The sequence below is a fragment of the Triturus cristatus genome, chromosome 10 (genome assembly GCF_964204655.1).
Source record: "Triturus cristatus chromosome 10, aTriCri1.1, whole genome shotgun sequence".
NCBI lineage: Eukaryota > Metazoa > Chordata > Amphibia > Caudata > Salamandridae > Triturus > Triturus cristatus.
Window position 1 is genome coordinate 846,276,560 of NC_140593.1, and position 12,058 is coordinate 846,288,617.

Here is a 12,058-nt window from a genome sequence, read left to right on the forward strand (position 1 = left end):
CCCACTACATGCCAAGAAGATTGCTGCAAGAGTATCTGTTTCTGTGGTGTAGTGGTTATCACGTTCGCTTTACACGCGAAAGGTCCCTGGTTCGAGACCGGGCAAAAACAGCAGCTTATTGCTTGCATTTACTCTCTCAACTTATAGGAAAGCTGAGATAATGGAAGCTGTCTATCCCTCACCAGCGTGACGTACTGTGCTCCAGGGGCTTCAGTGACAGCTCAAAAAGAGAAGTGACGATAGTTTGCGCCATTCGTTTGCACGTCCTTTTGTACTGAAGGGTGGGCCTACTTGATGAAAGCAAGGCATGAGAGCAGAAATTGTTTTATTGTCCTCACCGAGAGCTTACACCTAGAGCAGACAAAATGTCTGAAGGATGGAGGTATTTTCATTTCTTGTTCGATGACGGCCATGGAAAAGACAGCAACCATATTGCAGAAGAGAGCAGCATGTGCAGTTGCTTGCTTTGGGTGAATCATTCACCAACTCGCTGCCAATAACCCCCGGAGCCGGTGCAAAAGGTGACTCTTGTGTGCCTCGGCTCGTTGGTCTAGGGGTATGATTCTCGCTTAGGGTGTGAGAGGTCCCGGGTTCAAATCTCGGACGAGCCCTTTTTTAGAGGTAAACATACGAATCCTACTCAAAACTGACAATGCCTGACTATTTCTCATTACATTCGGCGCATTGTTGCACAAATTATTTTGAACCTCAGAAGAAAAACGGATATCCATGCTTTTTCTGCCTTCATGCTTAGTCTGTGTGTGTCCCAGGTGATGCTTTCCCAAGCTGTACTTGCTGGCATTTAGGCATCAGATATTTGTCTGTCGATGCCTGCATAAGTACATTTTTAATACGTCTAATTGCAAGCATGTTGGCTGATATCTCTGCAGTTTTCACACTTGCTCCTCGCTTTCTGAGTGGCTGCTGATACAGCAGAATAGAAGTAGAGAGAATCCTTGAGAGGAACCTTGCTCTAACAGTAAAACACAGCAAGTTAGTTTCTGTAGTGTAGTGGTCATCACGTTCGCCTAACACGCGAAAGGTCCCCGGTTTGAGACCGGGCAGAAACACTGTGCATGAGCTGCTTTTATGTGCACCCTCTAAAACCTTATTATCTCAATGCAAGCTTAAGAAGAGGCGGTCCATGAACCCAGCGAGCCGTGGGAAACTTCCTTTACTTTTCCAAGACGAAACAAAGTAATCCGCATCCATCAGTGGTCGCTCTTGTGCCTAGCTTTTTTTTTTATCATGCCATGTTGTATTGTGGGGCCTTTACACCTGTGACATTGCTGCGAACGCTGTAAGTGCAAACATTGGCAAGTGCAGACAGAAGAGTCAGACCTGTACATAGCCAGGGCTGTCAGGATGGCCGAGTGGTCTAAGGCGCCAGACTCAAGAGAGCTTGATCTTCAGTGCAACTGAGACTTCTGGTCTCCTCATGGAGGCGTGGGTTCAAATCCCACTTCTGACAGGTCTCTTTTACACCCATAAATCGTCCTGTTTTTTGCAGTGCATTCCCCACACACCACAATCTTTGCACGGACCTGTAACATATGACGAGAAATCCACCAACGATCAGGCTGGGCCCTCAATCACAATTCCATGTATTCCTGGAAGGGACACCTCAGGCACACCTTCCGTTAAATTTGCACTCCATCACACTAACTGCTGTGCTGGTTTCTCATTAAGCAGTTGATCCCATCTTTGTTGTGAGGCTCTCCTGCCACCTTTTGGGCGGAGAAGGCACTGTCCCTGCAACAACACAGGCAGACATGTTCAACAGGGCTTCCTGGTTATGTGGGAGGAGCAGATTGTCATTGGTCCCCCCTTGCGAATTTTAATTTACATAAGGAAGACAGAGAGGTAGCTGGGAGTAGGCAGTACACACGGATATTGAACTCTATCTTGTGATTTGCAGCCAATTCTAGATTGAGGCAGGAGGAAAGGAGGTGACTTGCCCAACAATGGCCATTCTGGGAATTCAGCCACCCTGGGTCTCCCAGGTGAGTGTTTCAGTCCTGCGAGCCACTCATATAAATCTCGCCTGATCGAGCCTGATCGAGCGCTGAGTGAGCGTGTTTGAATCCAAGAATCAAACACCTCTTTCTTAGGAGCAAGAATTGGCAGGCCCTCCCTTGCTTCTGGGGTGGAAGTTTATGGGGCAAGGGTCCAGGACTTGCAGAGAAGTACAAGTGCCAGAAAGTGCCTGCAGTTCTCATCAGTGCCTTTTTTCTGCTCACTGGCAGCTAGGATATCGGCTGATCCCTTCCTTGCAAGAGTGAAAAAAACAACACCTTGAGAGAAAACATGACTTTGTGTGGCTCACATAGAGAGAGAGCAGCCAAATAGCACTGCTTTGTTTCTGAAAGACGCATCAGAAATTGTTCAAATTGCTGACAGGGGAATCATGCTCGTTGGTCTAGGGGTATGATTCTCGCTTCGGGTGCGAGAGGTCCCGGGTTCAAATCCCAGACGAGCCCATGTTGTGGAATTATTTTTAGGCTGCTTATTATATAGGACCATTTCTTCTTTTCAATGCTATAAGACGCCGTGTATGGTGAGAAAGTTCCTTTCCCTGCACGCTGTTTCCCAGTTTTGGCGTATAGAATTTCAGTGCCGGACTTCTTTGCAACTGCTTTTCTGGGGTGGACCATCAGTGTAGGAACATTAAATTCAAAGTGTTTTTCTAGCGTGATTTCAGGTTTGGTTTTAAAATCGCCTTTTGGAATAAAAGTGGTCCTCGTTCCTTTCTTCCAAAGAAAGAGATCGGGTAAGGAGGGTCCAACGTTGAGCTTCATGGACATTGGCCCTTGGTCTGTGCTTTCCAGCCCACTACATGCCAAGAAGATTGCTGCAAGAGTATCTGTTTCTGTGGTGTAGTGGTTATCACGTTCGCTTTACACGCGAAAGGTCCCTGGTTCGAGACCGGGCAAAAACAGCAGCTTATTGCTTGCATTTACTCTCTCAACTTATAGGAAAGCTGAGATAATGGAAGCTGTCTATCCCTCACCAGCGTGACGTACTGTGCTCCAGGGGCTTCAGTGACAGCTCAAAAAGAGAAGTGACGATAGTTTGCGCCATTCGTTTGCACGTCCTTTTGTACTGAAGGGTGGGCCTACTTGATGAAAGCAAGGCATGAGAGCAGAAATTGTTTTATTGTCCTCACCGAGAGCTTACACCTAGAGCAGACAAAATGTCTGAAGGATGGAGGTATTTTCATTTCTTGTTCGATGACGGCCATGGAAAAGACAGCAACCATATTGCAGAAGAGAGCAGCATGTGCAGTTGCTTGCTTTGGGTGAATCATTCACCAACTCGCTGCCAATAACCCCCGGAGCCGGTGCAAAAGGTGACTCTTGTGTGCCTCGGCTCGTTGGTCTAGGGGTATGATTCTCGCTTAGGGTGTGAGAGGTCCCGGGTTCAAATCTCGGACGAGCCCTTTTTTAGAGGTAAACATACGAATCCTACTCAAAACTGACAATGCCTGACTATTTCTCATTACATTCGGCGCATTGTTGCACAAATTATTTTGAACCTCAGAAGAAAAACGGATATCCATGCTTTTTCTGCCTTCATGCTTAGTCTGTGTGTGTCCCAGGTGATGCTTTCCCAAGCTGTACTTGCTGGCATTTAGGCATCAGATATTTGTCTGTCGATGCCTGCATAAGTACATTTTTAATACGTCTAATTGCAAGCATGTTGGCTGATATCTCTGCAGTTTTCACACTTGCTCCTCGCTTTCTGAGTGGCTGCTGATACAGCAGAATAGAAGTAGAGAGAATCCTTGAGAGGAACCTTGCTCTAACAGTAAAACACAGCAAGTTAATTTCTGTAGTGTAGTGGTCATCACGTTCGCCTAACACGCGAAAGGTCCCCGGTTCGAGACCGGGCAGAAACACTGTGCATGAGCTGCTTTTATGAGCACCCTCTAAAACCTTATTATCTCAATGCAAGCTTAAGAAGAGGCGGTCCATGAACCCAGCGAGCCGTGGGAAACTTCCTTTACTTTTCCAAGACGAAACAAAGTAATCCGCATCCATCAGTGGTCGCTCTTGTGCCTAGCTTTTTTTTTTATCATGCCATGTTGTATTGTGGGGCCTTTACATCTGTGACATTGCTGCGAACGCTGTAAGTGCAAACATTGGCAAGTGCAGACAGAAGAGTCAGACCTGTACATAGCCAGGGCTGTCAGGATGGCCGAGTGGTCTAAGGCACCAGACTCAAGAGAGCTTGATCTTCAGTGCAACTGAGACTTCTGGTCTCCTCATGGAGGCGTGGGTTCAAATCCCACTTCTGACAGGTCTCTTTTACACCCATAAATCGTCCTGTTTTTTGCAGTGCATTCCCCACACACCACAATCTTTGCACGGACCTGTAACATATGACGAGAAATCCACCAACGATCAGGCTGGGCCCTCAATCACAATTCCATGTATTCCTGGAAGGGACACCTCAGGCACACCTTCCGTTAAATTTGCACTCCATCACACTAACTGCTGTGCTGGTTTCTCATTAAGCAGTTGATCCCATCTTTGTTGTGAGGCTCTCCTGCCACCTTTTGGGCGGAGAAGGCACTGTCCCTGCAACAACACAGGCAGACATGTTCAACAGGGCTTCCTGGTTATGTGGGAGGAGCAGATTGTCATTGGTCCCCCCTTGCGAATTTTAATTTACATAAGGAAGACAGAGAGGTAGCTGGGAGTAGGCAGTACACACGGATATTGAACTCTATCTTGTGATTTGCAGCCAATTCTAGATTGAGGCAGGAGGAAAGGAGGTGACTTGCCCCACAATGGCCATTCTGGGAATTCAGCCACCCTGGGTCTCCCAGGTGAGTGTTTCAGTCCTGCGAGCCACTCATATAAATCTCGCCTGATCGAGCCTGATCGAGCGCTGAGTGAGCATGTTAGACTCCAAGAATCAAACACCTCTTTCTTAGGAGCAAGAATTGGCAGGCCCTCCCTTGCTTCTGGGGTGGAAGTTTATGGGGCAAGGGTCCAGGACTTGCAGAGAAGTACAAGTGCCAGAAAGTGCCTGCAGTTCTCATCAGTGCCTTTTTTCTGCTCACTGGCAGCTAGGATATTGGCTGATCCCTTCCTTGCAAGAGTGAAAAAAACAACACCTTGAGAGAAAACATGACTTTGTGTGGCTCACATAGAGAGAGAGCAGCCAAATAGCACTGCTTTGTTTCTGAAAGACGCATCAGAAATTGTTCAAATTGCTGACAGGGGAATCAGGCTCGTTGGTCTAGGGGTATGATTCTCGCTTCGGGTGCGAGAGGTCCCGGGTTCAAATCCCAGACGAGCCCATGTTGTGGAATTATTTTTAGGCTGCTTATTATATAGGACCATTTCTTCTTTTCAATGCTATAAGACGCCGTGTATGGTGAGAAAGTTCCTTTCCCTGCACGCTGTTTCCCAGTTTTGGCGTATAGAATTTCAGTGCCGGACTTCTTTGCAACTGCTTTTCTGGGGTGGACCATCAGTGTAGGAACATTAAATTCAAAGTGTTTTTCTAGCGTGATTTCAGGTTTGGTTTTAAAATCGCCTTTTGGAATAAAAGTGGTCCTCGTTCCTTTCTTCCAAAGAAAGAGATCGGGTAAGGAGGGTCCAACGTTGAGCTTCATGGACATTGGCCCTTGGTCTGTGCTTTCCAGCCCACTACATGCCAAGAAGATTGCTGCAAGAGTATCTGTTTCTGTGGTGTAGTGGTTATCACGTTCGCTTTACACGCGAAAGGTCCCTGGTTCGAGACCGGGCAAAAACAGCAGCTTATTGCTTGCATTTACTCTCTCAACTTATAGGAAAGCTGAGATAATGGAAGCTGTCTATCCCTCACCAGCGTGACGTACTGTGCTCCAGGGGCTTCAGTGACAGCTCAAAAAGAGAAGTGACGATAGTTTGCGCCATTCGTTTGCACGTCCTTTTGTACTGAAGGGTGGGCCTACTTGATGAAAGCAAGGCATGAGAGCAGAAATTGTTTTATTGTCCTCACCGAGAGCTTACACCTAGAGCAGACAAAATGTCTGAAGGATGGAGGTATTTTCATTTCTTGTTCGATGACGGCCATGGAAAAGACAGCAACCATATTGCAGAAGAGAGCAGCATGTGCAGTTGCTTGCTTTGGGTGAATCATTCACCAACTCGCTGCCAATAACCCCCGGAGCCGGTGCAAAAGGTGACTCTTGTGTGCCTCGGCTCGTTGGTCTAGGGGTATGATTCTCGCTTAGGGTGTGAGAGGTCCCGGGTTCAAATCTCGGACGAGCCCTTTTTTAGAGGTAAACATACGAATCCTACTCAAAACTGACAATGCCTGACTATTTCTCATTACATTCGGCGCATTGTTGCACAAATTATTTTGAACCTCAGAAGAAAAACGGATATCCATGCTTTTTCTGCCTTCATGCTTAGTCTGTGTGTGTCCCAGGTGATGCTTTCCCAAGCTGTACTTGCTGGCATTTAGGCATCAGATATTTGTCTGTCGATGCCTGCATAAGTACATTTTTAATACGTCTAATTGCAAGCATGTTGGCTGATATCTCTGCAGTTTTCACACTTGCTCCTCGCTTTCTGAGTGGCTGCTGATACAGCAGAATAGAAGTAGAGAGAATCCTTGAGAGGAACCTTGCTCTAACAGTAAAACACAGCAAGTTAGTTTCTGTAGTGTAGTGGTCATCACGTTCGCCTAACACGCGAAAGGTCCCCGGTTTGAGACCGGGCAGAAACACTGTGCATGAGCTGCTTTTATGTGCACCCTCTAAAACCTTATTATCTCAATGCAAGCTTAAGAAGAGGCGGTCCATGAACCCAGCGAGCCGTGGGAAACTTCCTTTACTTTTCCAAGACGAAACAAAGTAATCCGCATCCATCAGTGGTCGCTCTTGTGCCTAGCTTTTTTTTTTATCATGCCATGTTGTATTGTGGGGCCTTTACACCTGTGACATTGCTGCGAACGCTGTAAGTGCAAACATTGGCAAGTGCAGACAGAAGAGTCAGACCTGTACATAGCCAGGGCTGTCAGGATGGCCGAGTGGTCTAAGGCGCCAGACTCAAGAGAGCTTGATCTTCAGTGCAACTGAGACTTCTGGTCTCCTCATGGAGGCGTGGGTTCAAATCCCACTTCTGACAGGTCTCTTTTACACCCATAAATCGTCCTGTTTTTTGCAGTGCATTCCCCACACACCACAATCTTTGCACGGACCTGTAACATATGACGAGAAATCCACCAACGATCAGGCTGGGCCCTCAATCACAATTCCATGTATTCCTGGAAGGGACACCTCAGGCACACCTTCCGTTAAATTTGCACTCCATCACACTAACTGCTGTGCTGGTTTCTCATTAAGCAGTTGATCCCATCTTTGTTGTGAGGCTCTCCTGCCACCTTTTGGGCGGAGAAGGCACTGTCCCTGCAACAACACAGGCAGACATGTTCAACAGGGCTTCCTGGTTATGTGGGAGGAGCAGATTGTCATTGGTCCCCCCTTGCGAATTTTAATTTACATAAGGAAGACAGAGAGGTAGCTGGGAGTAGGCAGTACACACGGATATTGAACTCTATCTTGTGATTTGCAGCCAATTCTAGATTGAGGCAGGAGGAAAGGAGGTGACTTGCCCAACAATGGCCATTCTGGGAATTCAGCCACCCTGGGTCTCCCAGGTGAGTGTTTCAGTCCTGCGAGCCACTCATATAAATCTCGCCTGATCGAGCCTGATCGAGCGCTGAGTGAGCGTGTTTGAATCCAAGAATCAAACACCTCTTTCTTAGGAGCAAGAATTGGCAGGCCCTCCCTTGCTTCTGGGGTGGAAGTTTATGGGGCAAGGGTCCAGGACTTGCAGAGAAGTACAAGTGCCAGAAAGTGCCTGCAGTTCTCATCAGTGCCTTTTTTCTGCTCACTGGCAGCTAGGATATCGGCTGATCCCTTCCTTGCAAGAGTGAAAAAAACAACACCTTGAGAGAAAACATGACTTTGTGTGGCTCACATAGAGAGAGAGCAGCCAAATAGCACTGCTTTGTTTCTGAAAGACGCATCAGAAATTGTTCAAATTGCTGACAGGGGAATCATGCTCGTTGGTCTAGGGGTATGATTCTCGCTTCGGGTGCGAGAGGTCCCGGGTTCAAATCCCAGACGAGCCCATGTTGTGGAATTATTTTTAGGCTGCTTATTATATAGGACCATTTCTTCTTTTCAATGCTATAAGACGCCGTGTATGGTGAGAAAGTTCCTTTCCCTGCACGCTGTTTCCCAGTTTTGGCGTATAGAATTTCAGTGCCGGACTTCTTTGCAACTGCTTTTCTGGGGTGGACCATCAGTGTAGGAACATTAAATTCAAAGTGTTTTTCTAGCGTGATTTCAGGTTTGGTTTTAAAATCGCCTTTTGGAATAAAAGTGGTCCTCGTTCCTTTCTTCCAAAGAAAGAGATCGGGTAAGGAGGGTCCAACGTTGAGCTTCATGGACATTGGCCCTTGGTCTGTGCTTTCCAGCCCACTACATGCCAAGAAGATTGCTGCAAGAGTATCTGTTTCTGTGGTGTAGTGGTTATCACGTTCGCTTTACACGCGAAAGGTCCCTGGTTCGAGACCGGGCAAAAACAGCAGCTTATTGCTTGCATTTACTCTCTCAACTTATAGGAAAGCTGAGATAATGGAAGCTGTCTATCCCTCACCAGCGTGACGTACTGTGCTCCAGGGGCTTCAGTGACAGCTCAAAAAGAGAAGTGACGATAGTTTGCGCCATTCGTTTGCACGTCCTTTTGTACTGAAGGGTGGGCCTACTTGATGAAAGCAAGGCATGAGAGCAGAAATTGTTTTATTGTCCTCACCGAGAGCTTACACCTAGAGCAGACAAAATGTCTGAAGGATGGAGGTATTTTCATTTCTTGTTCGATGACGGCCATGGAAAAGACAGCAACCATATTGCAGAAGAGAGCAGCATGTGCAGTTGCTTGCTTTGGGTGAATCATTCACCAACTCGCTGCCAATAACCCCCGGAGCCGGTGCAAAAGGTGACTCTTGTGTGCCTCGGCTCGTTGGTCTAGGGGTATGATTCTCGCTTAGGGTGTGAGAGGTCCCGGGTTCAAATCTCGGACGAGCCCTTTTTTAGAGGTAAACATACGAATCCTACTCAAAACTGACAATGCCTGACTATTTCTCATTACATTCGGCGCATTGTTGCACAAATTATTTTGAACCTCAGAAGAAAAACGGATATCCATGCTTTTTCTGCCTTCATGCTTAGTCTGTGTGTGTCCCAGGTGATGCTTTCCCAAGCTGTACTTGCTGGCATTTAGGCATCAGATATTTGTCTGTCGATGCCTGCATAAGTACATTTTTAATACGTCTAATTGCAAGCATGTTGGCTGATATCTCTGCAGTTTTCACACTTGCTCCTCGCTTTCTGAGTGGCTGCTGATACAGCAGAATAGAAGTAGAGAGAATCCTTGAGAGGAACCTTGCTCTAACAGTAAAACACAGCAAGTTAATTTCTGTAGTGTAGTGGTCATCACGTTCGCCTAACACGCGAAAGGTCCCCGGTTCGAGACCGGGCAGAAACACTGTGCATGAGCTGCTTTTATGAGCACCCTCTAAAACCTTATTATCTCAATGCAAGCTTAAGAAGAGGCGGTCCATGAACCCAGCGAGCCGTGGGAAACTTCCTTTACTTTTCCAAGACGAAACAAAGTAATCCGCATCCATCAGTGGTCGCTCTTGTGCCTAGCTTTTTTTTTTATCATGCCATGTTGTATTGTGGGGCCTTTACATCTGTGACATTGCTGCGAACGCTGTAAGTGCAAACATTGGCAAGTGCAGACAGAAGAGTCAGACCTGTACATAGCCAGGGCTGTCAGGATGGCCGAGTGGTCTAAGGCACCAGACTCAAGAGAGCTTGATCTTCAGTGCAACTGAGACTTCTGGTCTCCTCATGGAGGCGTGGGTTCAAATCCCACTTCTGACAGGTCTCTTTTACACCCATAAATCGTCCTGTTTTTTGCAGTGCATTCCCCACACACCACAATCTTTGCACGGACCTGTAACATATGACGAGAAATCCACCAACGATCAGGCTGGGCCCTCAATCACAATTCCATGTATTCCTGGAAGGGACACCTCAGGCACACCTTCCGTTAAATTTGCACTCCATCACACTAACTGCTGTGCTGGTTTCTCATTAAGCAGTTGATCCCATCTTTGTTGTGAGGCTCTCCTGCCACCTTTTGGGCGGAGAAGGCACTGTCCCTGCAACAACACAGGCAGACATGTTCAACAGGGCTTCCTGGTTATGTGGGAGGAGCAGATTGTCATTGGTCCCCCCTTGCGAATTTTAATTTACATAAGGAAGACAGAGAGGTAGCTGGGAGTAGGCAGTACACACGGATATTGAACTCTATCTTGTGATTTGCAGCCAATTCTAGATTGAGGCAGGAGGAAAGGAGGTGACTTGCCCCACAATGGCCATTCTGGGAATTCAGCCACCCTGGGTCTCCCAGGTGAGTGTTTCAGTCCTGCGAGCCACTCATATAAATCTCGCCTGATCGAGCCTGATCGAGCGCTGAGTGAGCATGTTAGACTCCAAGAATCAAACACCTCTTTCTTAGGAGCAAGAATTGGCAGGCCCTCCCTTGCTTCTGGGGTGGAAGTTTATGGGGCAAGGGTCCAGGACTTGCAGAGAAGTACAAGTGCCAGAAAGTGCCTGCAGTTCTCATCAGTGCCTTTTTTCTGCTCACTGGCAGCTAGGATATTGGCTGATCCCTTCCTTGCAAGAGTGAAAAAAACAACACCTTGAGAGAAAACATGACTTTGTGTGGCTCACATAGAGAGAGAGCAGCCAAATAGCACTGCTTTGTTTCTGAAAGACGCATCAGAAATTGTTCAAATTGCTGACAGGGGAATCAGGCTCGTTGGTCTAGGGGTATGATTCTCGCTTCGGGTGCGAGAGGTCCCGGGTTCAAATCCCAGACGAGCCCATGTTGTGGAATTATTTTTAGGCTGCTTATTATATAGGACCATTTCTTCTTTTCAATGCTATAAAACGCCGTGTATGGTGAGAAAGTTCCTTTCCCTGCACGCTGTTTCCCAGTTTTGGCGTATAGAATTTCAGTGCCGGACTTCTTTGCAACTGCTTTTCTGGGGTGGACCATCAGTGTAGGAACATTAAATTCAAAGTGTTTTTCTAGCGTGATTTCAGGTTTGGTTTTAAAATCGCCTTTTGGAATAAAAGTGGTCCTCGTTCCTTTCTTCCAAAGAAAGAGATCGGGTAAGGAGGGTCCAACGTTGAGCTTCATGGACATTGGCCCTTGGTCTGTGCTTTCCAGCCCACTACATGCCAAGAAGATTGCTGCAAGAGTATCTGTTTCTGTGGTGTAGTGGTTATCACGTTCGCTTTACACGCGAAAGGTCCCTGGTTCGAGACCGGGCAAAAATAGCAGCTTATTGCTTGCATTTACTTTCTCAACTTATAGGAAAGCTGAGATAATGGAAGCTGTCTATCCCTCACCAGCGTGACGTACTGTGCTCCAGGGGCTTCAGTGACAGCTCAAAAAGAGAAGTGACGATAGTTTGCGCCATTCGTTTGCACGTCCTTTTGTACTGAAGGGTGGGCCTACTTGATGAAAGCAAGGCATGAGAGCAGAAATTGTTTTATTGTCCTCACCGAGAGCTTACACCTAGAGCAGACAAAATGTCTGAAGGATGGAGGTATTTTCATTTCTTGTTCGATGACGGCCATGGAAAAGACAGCAACCATATTGCAGAAGAGAGCAGCATGTGCAGTTGCTTGCTTTGGGTGAATCATTCACCAACTCGCTGCCAATAACCCCCGGAGCCGGTGCAAAAGGTGACTCTTGAGTGCCTCGGCTCGTTGGTCTAGGGGTATGATTCTCGCTTAGGGTGTGAGAGGTCCCGGGTTCAAATCTCGGACGAGCCCTTTTTTAGAGGTAAACATACGAATCCTACTCAAAACTGACAATGCCTGACTATTTCTCATTACATTCGGCGCATTGTTGCACAAATTATTTTGAACCTCAGAAGAAAAACGGATATCCATGCTTTTTCTGCCTTC

General features: G+C 47.0%; 4 non-coding genes across 4 annotated transcripts; all 4 read left to right on the plus strand.

Moving 5' to 3' along the window:
• Positions 1-997: 997 nt before the first annotated feature.
• TRNAV-AAC (transfer RNA valine (anticodon AAC)) lies at positions 998-1,070 on the plus strand. Its single transcript has one exon. It is a non-coding gene; the product is annotated as a tRNA-Val (tRNA).
• Positions 1,071-1,359: 289 nt separating this feature from the next.
• On the plus strand, positions 1,360-1,471 carry TRNAL-CAA (transfer RNA leucine (anticodon CAA)). Its single transcript has 2 exons — positions 1,360-1,397; positions 1,426-1,471. It is a non-coding gene; the product is annotated as a tRNA-Leu (tRNA).
• Positions 1,472-6,653: 5,182 nt separating this feature from the next.
• TRNAV-AAC (transfer RNA valine (anticodon AAC)) lies at positions 6,654-6,726 on the plus strand. Its single transcript has one exon. It is a non-coding gene; the product is annotated as a tRNA-Val (tRNA).
• Positions 6,727-7,015: 289 nt separating this feature from the next.
• On the plus strand, positions 7,016-7,127 carry TRNAL-CAA (transfer RNA leucine (anticodon CAA)). Its single transcript has 2 exons — positions 7,016-7,053; positions 7,082-7,127. It is a non-coding gene; the product is annotated as a tRNA-Leu (tRNA).
• The last annotated feature ends 4,931 nt before the right edge of the window (positions 7,128-12,058 follow it).